A 10,137-nucleotide genomic window follows, 5' to 3' on the forward strand; every position below is an offset into this window, starting at 1 on the left:
CATGTCTTCCATTGGTACCTGCAAAACGCCTGGCTATAGAAGATGATCAGGCTCTGCATTGGCAACACTGTAAGGGTCCTTTTATACACAGATTTCTCAGCCGTGGGGGGGCTGCAAACAAGCAATAATCACAAGAGATCAGCACAGCATAAGAAATCGAGCAGTTTTGCTGCATCTGGCCCGCCCGCTCCCTTGATTATCATTAGAAAGAGCGGACTGATGATGCGGCAGTGCTCCTAACAGTGCACCAGAGCGAAGATTACTCCGAATAACAGCGCGGGACTGACACCAATAAGGAAGGTAACACCCATACCTTCCTCCTCTGCGTCCCTGGCGCTATAAAGGGCTATCAGCAGGTTAGATTCGTCTAACCTGCTGATAGTTCCCCTTTAAAGCATAATGCACTGTGTATGTGTGCGATCAGGAGATTACTCAGTCTAGTCTGCTGGTGGGACGATTAAAATAAAAACATAAAATAAAAAAGTAAAGACTATAAATATACATGCCCCCTATTATAAATGACTTTTTAGAAGAAAAAAAAAACAGAATTCAACAGGGTTAAACAAGGCAGGCACATGGGGCATTAGTAAGTGTATACCTCTCGTAAAATACATCTTTAGAAAATGCTTATGTATTTTAAAGTGTCACAGTTTTTATAACTTTCTTAATCAACAGTATATGTGAAATAAAGCAAGTTTGCCATGTACATTTGTTATTTTTGTTGTTATCATGTTGTAAAACAAAGTTTAACTTACCAGAAATCCAGGTCCAGTCTCCTGAAGGAAGATCTTCTGACTTGTGTTGGTTGAAAAAACAAAAAAAAAAAAAACAGACTAAAAAAAAAAACAGACTAAACACAGGAATTCCGGCCAGTACAGAGGGTCACGGCTCAATGTGTCCATCAATCACATGACTGCCTTCTCTCTCTGAGCGCTCAGATGGCCTGGGATACACAGGACTTCATGTTTTCTGACTCTTTGAGGAAAAAAACAGAAAACAGCAGGAAGGGCCATGTTTTCCTTTATATTTAAAAAAAAAAAAAAAGTAAATTGCAAACTTGCTTTATATCACATCTACTGTTAATTTAGATTTTGAAAGTTATAATGATAGTGACACTTTAAACCTGTTTTAAAGTGCAGTGGCGGTTTTCCAAAAAAACTGTGAAATAAGCATTAAAGTGTCACTGTCACTGACTGCCTACCAAGCAGTACCTGGATCTGATTATTCAAAGGGGTCACAGCACAGGCGTAGCGGTTCTGGGGCCCAGGGAACAATGGGCCACAACCTCCATGACACTGTTTATGGTAGTGCTTCTCAAACTGTGAGACGCCCCCTAGGTCCTGGTGAGACACAGCTGGGGAGGCAGTATTCACCAAACGTTTTTCTTTCCGTTTATTTTTTTTCAGTTTTAAATTTTTTTATTTTTTTCTCATTTTGAGTTTAAAATTACGTCCGTCATTTCGTGTTTTGGACGCCCGTCATTACCATGACGGCTGTTGGTACATTATTCTAGTTCATGTGGACTGATTGCCCTTTGGGTGTGTCTTTAATTGAAATTTAATAGTAAGGACGGCGGGGGGAAAAAAGGTGTGGGAACAACTAAAAAATAATGTGTGTTGTTTGCAAAGTATATTTGAATTTTTTTTTTTTTTTTACGCCACACTGACATCTTGTGGCCGTTATTTGCTAAAGCAAGCTTTTTAAAGTATTTTTATGCTACAGTGACATCTAGTGACCACATCCACTTTTTTTCAAGCAGTTTTATGAAATACAACCATAAAGCATTGGAAGCCTTTTTGACAGTTCTCTGGTTCTGAAGAACTGCATTCTGATGTTCATTTAATGATATGAGGTGAATCAAATGTTTTATTCAACGTCTACGCTATTTACTAACTCTGAACGTTTGGTTTGTGTTTAGTTCCTGCAGGGCAGTTTCTAGCCCATTTTGGCAACATGGCGAATCTGACCCCCCCCCCCCTAGACCTCGATCAGCTGTTATCAATACAGGGGGCGCAGGAAGCCATCGATCACTGCTGAGTGAGGTGTAAGGTCCTGGTGGAGAGGTGCAGAGCGCCGCTATCTGAAACATGTGTCCTGGATTCCTGGGAGGGCTGATGCTGGGGCACACTTACAGAACGATTCCAATCCTGTACCGGTGTATCTGTGACCACAGCTTCCTTGAGGTGGGGAGAAAGGCACTGCAGGCTCAGGGCACGGATGCTTTAGGCCATGTCACACTGACGTCCCGCTGCGCCAAAATACTGGCATTGGGAGAAAGACCAACCCCAAACTGGGCACAGCGTGAGGACCTGTACAATGTGGTACTGGCGGTTTGTGGGCAGCTACATGGCGATACAGAGTGACTTTAATGAGTATTCCATATGGTGCGTTTACACAGAGAGATTTATCTGACATCTTTGAAGCCAAAGCCAGGAACAGACTATAAACAGGGAACAGGTCAAGGGAAAGACTGAGATTTCTCCTCTTCTCAAATCCATTCCTGCCTTTGGCTTAAAAAATCTGTCAGATAAATGGGCCATGTAAAAGGGTCCTTACCAGGCCTGTATTTAGAGTTCATGCTGCCCTAGGCACTTTGCACGCAGAGGGCCCCCCCCCCCCATGTTGCTGTACATGCATGGTATATACCCTGGCACTTGGGTGCCGCTCTGCTTGATGCCCGCTGTTCTCATCAAACAGACGTGATGGAGGAAGGAAGGAGGCCGGGGACGTCTTAGTTTGGGGGCCGCCTCTGTCCAGTGTGGGACTGGGGCACCTGGAGCCCACCAATATACAACCAGTGAGACACGACATGCTGACCCGCTTCTTTCCTGAATTCATCTGTATCTGTGACAAATCTCAGAACACTCTTCATTTATACAGCTCTCAGGGTATGCTGGGAGTTGTAGTCTCTGAGAGGACAACCCTGTAATAAATCACTGTGTGCAGAGGCTCCTGGTGGCTGCAATCTGTGGGTGACAACCATCAGCCCTGACGGTCCAGCAATACATCTGTCTACAGCGGCAGCTATCATAGGATTGTACTACTTTACTACAACTACCAGCATATCCTGAGGGCTGCAGACTGTCAGTACATGCTGGGAGTTGTAGTGCCTGCAGCTGTTGTAGTTGGATCCTAGGTGCATCATACACTGGAGGCTTTGTGGGAGATCAGAATACATAGATCTGTGGGGGCTCAGTGCAGGGAAGTGACCCCAGAACATCACTAATAGGGGATAGAACAAAAACATCTCCCCCTATCCCCTATTAGTGATGTTCTGGGGTCACTTCCCTGCACTGAGCCCCCACAGATCTATGTATTCTGATCTCCCACAACGCCTCCAGGACCCAACTACAACAGCTGCAGGCACTACAACTCCCAGAACAGTCTGCAGCCCTCAGGATATGCTGGGAGTTGTAGTGACTGCAGCTGCTGTAGTTGGGTCCTAGGTGCATCATACACTGGATGCTTAGATGCACAGAATACATAGATCTGTGGGGGCTCAGTGCAAGGAAGTGACCCCAGAACATCACTAATAGGGATAGGGGGAGATGTTTTTGTTCTATCCCCTATTAGTAATGTTCTGGGGTCACTTCCCTACACTGAGCCCCCACAGATCTATGTATTCTGATCTCCCGCAAAGCCTCCAGTGTATAATGCACATAGGACCCAAATACAACAGCTGCAGGCAATACAACTCCCAGCATTTACTGACAGTCTACAGCCCTCAGGATATGCTGGGAGTTGTAGTGCCTGCAGCTCTTGTAGTTGGGTCCTAGTTTAAAAGTTTGGGTTAGTGTACTGTAGTGACCGCAGAGCTGTGTCAGTACACTACCGCAAACCATACACTGACCCATTTAGACCCCAATGGTACACAGGCTCTGCACACTATAGAAGTGATTACAGTGCAGTTACTAATGACTCACAGGTGACGTCTTCTCTGATTGCTGTCGCTCACTTTTTGCTTTCTTCTCCATTAGGGGCAGCATCATGAAGACTTCTCCGACCACAACTCGTCTGCAGGCGGGCAGCTGGGGGTGACTGGGGAAGGGAGGCAGCTGGGGGGAGACTGAGGAAGGGAGGCAGCTGGGGGGGACTGAGGAAGGGAGGCAGCTGGGGGGGGGACTGAGGAAGGGAGGCAGCTGGGGGGGACTGAGGAAGGGAGGCAGCTGGGGGTGACTGGGGAAAGGAGGCAGCTGGGGGAGCCAGGGAGAGCATCTGGGGGAAAGGGAGAGCAGCTGGGGGGCAGAGGGGTAGCTAGGGTGGCAGGGGAGAAGCTGGGGTTCAGGGGGAGAGGTTGGGGTTCAGGGGGAGCGGTAGGGAGGCAGTGGAGAAGCTGGGATTCAGGGGGAGAGGCTGGGGGCAGAAGGAGAGGCTGGGGGTCAGAGGGAGAAGCTAGGGGTCAGGGGAAGGGGCTGGGAGGCAGGGGAGCAGCTGAGAATGCAGGGGGGAGAGGCTGGGGACCAGGGGAGAGGCTGGGGGTCAGGGGAGAGGCTGGGGGGGGTCAGGGGAGAGGCTGAGAATGCAGGGGGAGAGGCTGGGGTCAGGGGAGAGGCTGGGGGGCAGAGGAGAGGCTGGGGGGTCAGGGGAGAGGCTGAGAATGCAGGGGGAGAGGCTGCGGTCAGGGGAGAGGCTGGGGGGCAGGGGAGAGGCTGAGGGTTAGGTGGAGAGGTTGGGGGGGAAGGGGAGACGCTGGGGTCAGGGGAGTTGCTGGGGGGCGGGGAGAGGCTGGGGAGGCAGGGGGAGAGTCTGGGGGGCAGGGGGAGAGTCTGGGGTCAGGGGAGATGCTGGGGGGCTGGGGGGCAGGGGAGAGGCTGAGGGTTAGGTGGAGAGGCTGTGGGGCAGTAGAGAGGCTGGGGGTTAGGGGGAGAGGCTGAGGGTTAGGGGGAGAGGCTGGGGGCAGGGGAGAGGCTGGGGGGCAGGGGAGAGGCTGGGGGGGGCAGGGGAGAGGCTGAGAATGCAGGGGGGAGAGGCTGGGGTCCAGGGGAGAGGCTGGGGGGCAGGGGGAGAGGCTAAGGGTTAGGTGGAGAGGCTGAGGGATCAGGGGAGATGCTGGGGGGCAGGGGAGAGGCTGGGGAGAGGCAGGGGAGGGGCTGAGAATGCAGGGGGGAGAGGCTGGGGGGCAGGGGGAGAGGCTGGGGTCAGGGGAGACGCTGGGGGGCAGGGGAGAGGCTGAGGGTTAGGGGGAGAGGCTGTGGGGCAGGGGAGAGGCTGAGGGTTAGGAGGAGAGGCTGGGGGGGGCAGGGGAGAGGCTGGGGGGGCAGGGGAGAGGCTGAAGCTGGGGGGCAGGGGAGAGGCTGAGGATGCAGGGGTGAGGGGGCGGGCGGCCGGGAGCAGGATGGGCAGGCAGGCTGGTTCCCTCCCCCCATGCAGTGCCGAGGTCCGGGGTCCGGGGTGCGGGGCAGGTGTTGAGCTTCCGGCACACACAGTCTGACAGAGGCCGGAAGCTCCCAGCTGCAGCCCCGCGGTCCCGGATCTTCTCTCATGTTGACGATGACGTCACATCACGTGAGCGCCGCCGAGCAGGAGAGAAGATCCGGGACCGTGGGGCTGCAGCTGGGAGCTTCCGGCCTCTGTCAGACTGTGTGTGCCAGAAGCTCAACACCTGCCCCGGACCTCGGCGCTGCATGGGAGGAGGGAACCAGCCTGTCTGCCCATCCTTCTCCCGGCCGCTCCATCACCCCCCCTCCCCCCCCCCCTCCCGGCGCGGACTAGGCACCCGTGGGCCGGTGCCTACAGAGTTTTTTTTTTTTTTTTTTTTAAATAATAAAAAAAAGTGTTCCCTGCGGGTGCCGCCCTAGGCACCGGACCACGGGTGCCTAGTGGCAAATACGGCCCTTATCCTTACTACTATATATGCTATAGTAATATGGGCCCTATACTATGAATATCACTTCTCTGGCTCCTTCAGTTTCTCCTCATCAGACACTTATTTATTGCAGCAAAGAGATTAAGGTTTAACCCTTACACTGCCTGCACAGGTTACTGATTCATGGGAAGGCAGTGTAAGGGTTAAACTTACAAGTGACTGATAAGGAGAAACTAGAGACTTCAGAGACTGAAGCTGCCCATCTCCCTCCTCTCCCTACCCCACACTCAGGGACACTGCACTGCTGTCTTCCCAATGCCCCTGACCCCCACACAGCTGTAATAGGAGAGAGCAGCAGGACTTACTGGATGCTTCTCTTCAGCTGTATTCAGGCCGGGTCGGGGGAGGAGAAGCTGTCACATGGGAGGTAGGGAGGGCGCCCCCTAGCTGTCATGGCCCTGTGCAGTAGCCCGTCCTGCACGGTGCTAGAAATGGCTCTGAGTTCCTGTGGCGAGTGTGTAAATTGTAGGCTCTGGCTATTACAGTTTATGGAGGATATAAGTATCTCTCGATCTATGTGGATTTCTTTCCAGATTATAATGGTGTTGTCTATAAATCTGTTATAGAACGCACAATTGTTAAAAATGCCCAAGTTCACAAAAATTGGTGTGAATCTACTGCCCTTCATAGTGCCCCTGTCTGTATTCTCACATATTTAAGAATTCAAGCTAATGTTCTAAGATTAATTGAATTCCTTCCTAGATGAATTGTATTGCTAAATTAAATTTATCTCTGAAGGAATTCAATTTGTCCTAGAGCACAATTACATACAACATAGGAGTACCACAATGGGTACAAGATTCATGCCTGCGGCAGGGTAGAGATTTTACAGCGACTCTGTACCCACAATCTGCCCCCCACAAACCACTTGTACCTTCTTATAGCTGCTTTTAATCCAAGATCTGTCCTGGTGTCCGTTTGGCAGGTGATGCAGTTATTGTCCTTAAAAAACAACTTTTAAACTTGCAGCCCTGTGTCAAATTGGCGTGGCCTAGAGTGTCTGTACATTAGACTTGCACCACCCCCTCCATCCATCCTCCCCGCCCTCTTCACCATTAGGAATGCTCCGGGCAGGATTTTTCCTAATCTTCACCTGTCTGAAAACTGCACCTGTGCAGTGTTCAGACAAGTGATGAAGAGAAAAAAAACCTGCTCAGGGGCATTCCTAGTGGTGAAGAGGGTATGGAGGAGGGACAGAGAGGCGGTGCAAGCCTAGGGCACCGACACCCTAGGGCACGCCAATTTAAAACAGGGCTGCAAGTTTAAAAGTTGTTTTTTAGGACAATAACTGCATCACCTGCCAAACGGACCCCAGGACAGATCTTGGATTAAAAACAGCTAATCGAAGGTACAAGCGGTTAGGAGGGGGCAGATTATGGGTACAGGGTTGCTTTAATTATACTCAGAGTAGAGAATGTCAAGCTTTTTTTTTTGTTTTCCAGTAGCAACCAAGTGTGTAATGCTTTAAGTGCGGCAAAACATTCATTACACAAGTGGTAATTCTCTAGGCAAATCGCCAAAGTTTAACAAGTTTGTACGAGAGACTATTGTTTTTAACTAAAAGGGTGGACGTCTATATATTCTGTATTTTATATGTACATTAAAAAAAGTAATATTTTAGAAATTAAGGTGATTTGGTAAAACTAGGTGCTCAGTTTTCTAGGTCTTCTTACTATCTTCTTTTTCAACTTTTGAACTCTGCCTTTGGACTGCTGATCTCCCCATCCAGCAACTTCTTATACACTGGCATCTTGGTTCTCAAACTGCTCTGAACTCAAACAATTTAATTAATATTTTTACGGAATGTTTGCTTCAAAACTCAAACACTTGTTCGGTTCGCAAACACTTATTCGGCACCCAGTCTTGTCTAAAAGTCTTGTGTAAAACCACTCTGCAACACATAACAGATCAAGAGACACTGAGGCAGTGCATAGGCTGTTGGCATCACTGTGTGGCTGTACAGCTTTGTTTTCCCTGTTGTTTGACAACTACTTTAGCCTTCCCCTCCAGTCCCCCACATTATAATCCGCCACTAACTCTCTTGTTCTGTCCCCGGCAGATGCATGGCTGCAAGGGTTGTCCCGTCCTATTCCCCCCGGCAGTGCGCGCATCAGAGAGCTCCCCATGCGCCTGTGGCTGTGACTTCCGGCGCACAGGGAGCTCTCTCATGCGCGTGCTGCCGGGGATAGGACGGGACACCCCCGGCAGCCACGCATCAGCCGGGAACAGACCAGAAGGCGAGAGGCTCGACGGGGGAACGGATGGCAGGTGAGTTGTGTTTTGTTCTTTGTTGGGGTTTTTTTTGCGTATCTGCTGTGCACAGGTGGGAAGAGGGTCACCATCTATAAGGGGGGAAGAGGGGGACCATCTATAAGGAGGGAAGAGGGGGACCATCTATAAGGGTTAAGAGGGGTACCATCTATAAGGGGGGGGGGAAGAGGGGGACCATCTATAAGGGGGGGGGAGAGGGAAGAGGGGGACCATCTCCTATAGGATTAGAACCCTTCTTTCCTGACATCCTCTGTGCTGCTGTGACCTCCCCTATAAGATTAGCACCCTCCTCTCCTGACATCCTCTGTGCTGCTGGGACCTCTCCTATAGGATTAGCACCCTCCTCTCCTGACATCCTCTGTGCTGCTGTGACCTCCCCTATAAATCAGCACCCTCCTCTCCTGACATCCTCTGTGCTGCTCAGACCTCTCCTATAGATCAGCACCCTCCTCTCCTGATATCCTCTGTGCTGCTGTGACCTCCCCTATAGATCAGCACCCTTCTCTCCTGACATCCTCTGTGCTGCTGGGACCTCTCGTATAGGATTAGCACCCTCCTCTCCTGACATCCTCTGTGCTGCTGTGACCTCCCCTATAAATCAGCACCCTCCTCTCCTGACATCCTCTGTGCTGCTCAGACCTCTCCTATAGATCAGCACCCTCCTCTCCTGATATCCTCTGTGCTGCTGTGACCTCCCCTATAGATCAGCACCCTCCTCTCCTGACATCCTCTGTGCTGCTGTGACCTCCCCTATAGATCAGCACCCTTCTCTCCTGACATCCTCTGTGCTGCTGGGACCTCTCCTATAGGATTAGCACCCTCCTCTCCTGACATCCTCTGTGCTGCTGTGACCTCCCCTATAAATCAGCACCCTCCTCTCCTGACATCCTCTGTGCTGCTGGGACCTCTCCTATAGGATTAGCACCCTCCTCTCCTGACATCCTCTGTGCTGCTGTGACCTCCCCTATAAGATCAGCACCCTCCTCTCCTGACATCCTCTGTGCTGCTGGGACCTCTCCTATAGGATCAGCACCCTCCTGTCCTGACATTCTCTGTGCTGCTGGGACACTGTGACCTCCCCTATAAGATCAGCCCCCTCCTCTCCTGACATCCTCTGTGCTGCTGTGAGCCTGTGACGTCCTCTATAAGAGCAGCCCCTTCCTCTCCTGACATCCTCTGTGCTGCTGTGACCCTGTGACCTCCCCTATAAGATCAGCCCCTCCTCTCCTGACATCCTCTGTGCAGCAAGGGACCAAACATTATGTTTATTGGGGCCAGCAGGGAGGGGAAGCAGGCAGTGTTTATTGGGGACAGCATGGGGGGGGGGGTGTCAGTAGTGGATTATAATGTGGGCGAATTGACGGGGGGGGTGGGGGTTGCAGGTTGGGTGGACAGCCCGGGGCCCAGAGTACATTTAATCCGCCACTCCATGCGTCTTCACTATAAAAAGGGTGTGAGGGTCCCTGTTTGCACTATTTTATTATACATGTCTAGGACTGTACTGTAGTGGTTAAATTGTACATTACATTTTTCAATGAAACATAGAGGTACACTAGTCACCAATTGGTGGATGCTGGAATCAGTTGAATACATTTACATTACTATTACTTATGGCACAAAAAAACTGCTCAGTTCTCAACCAGCCTGCCAGAACGGATTGTGGGTGACAACAGAGGTACCACTGTATAAGCATCAGCCTCTCTCCTTGTGAATTCTTTGTCCAATCAGAAAACAGGCCCTGGGTGCTTGACCACAATGTCCAACTGTCCTGCAGATCCGTAGCTGGAAGGTACCACCTAAAAGCCTTGTTAGGTGAAATCATACCACGTGTTCCCCTCCTTCCTTAGTGGGTTTCAGTGGGTGTTGCACTGCTGTATAGTGAGTGTGTAGGCCGGTATTATTTTATATATGCCCTGGGATGAAGGTAGACACCACTAGATGTCTCACTATACTCGGCGAAGCTGAAAGGTTACTATGGGGTTAACTGTGAACGTGACCAA

This window comes from Dendropsophus ebraccatus, chromosome 3, assembly GCF_027789765.1.
Source record: "Dendropsophus ebraccatus isolate aDenEbr1 chromosome 3, aDenEbr1.pat, whole genome shotgun sequence".
In the NCBI taxonomy this organism is placed as follows: domain Eukaryota; kingdom Metazoa; phylum Chordata; class Amphibia; order Anura; family Hylidae; genus Dendropsophus; species Dendropsophus ebraccatus.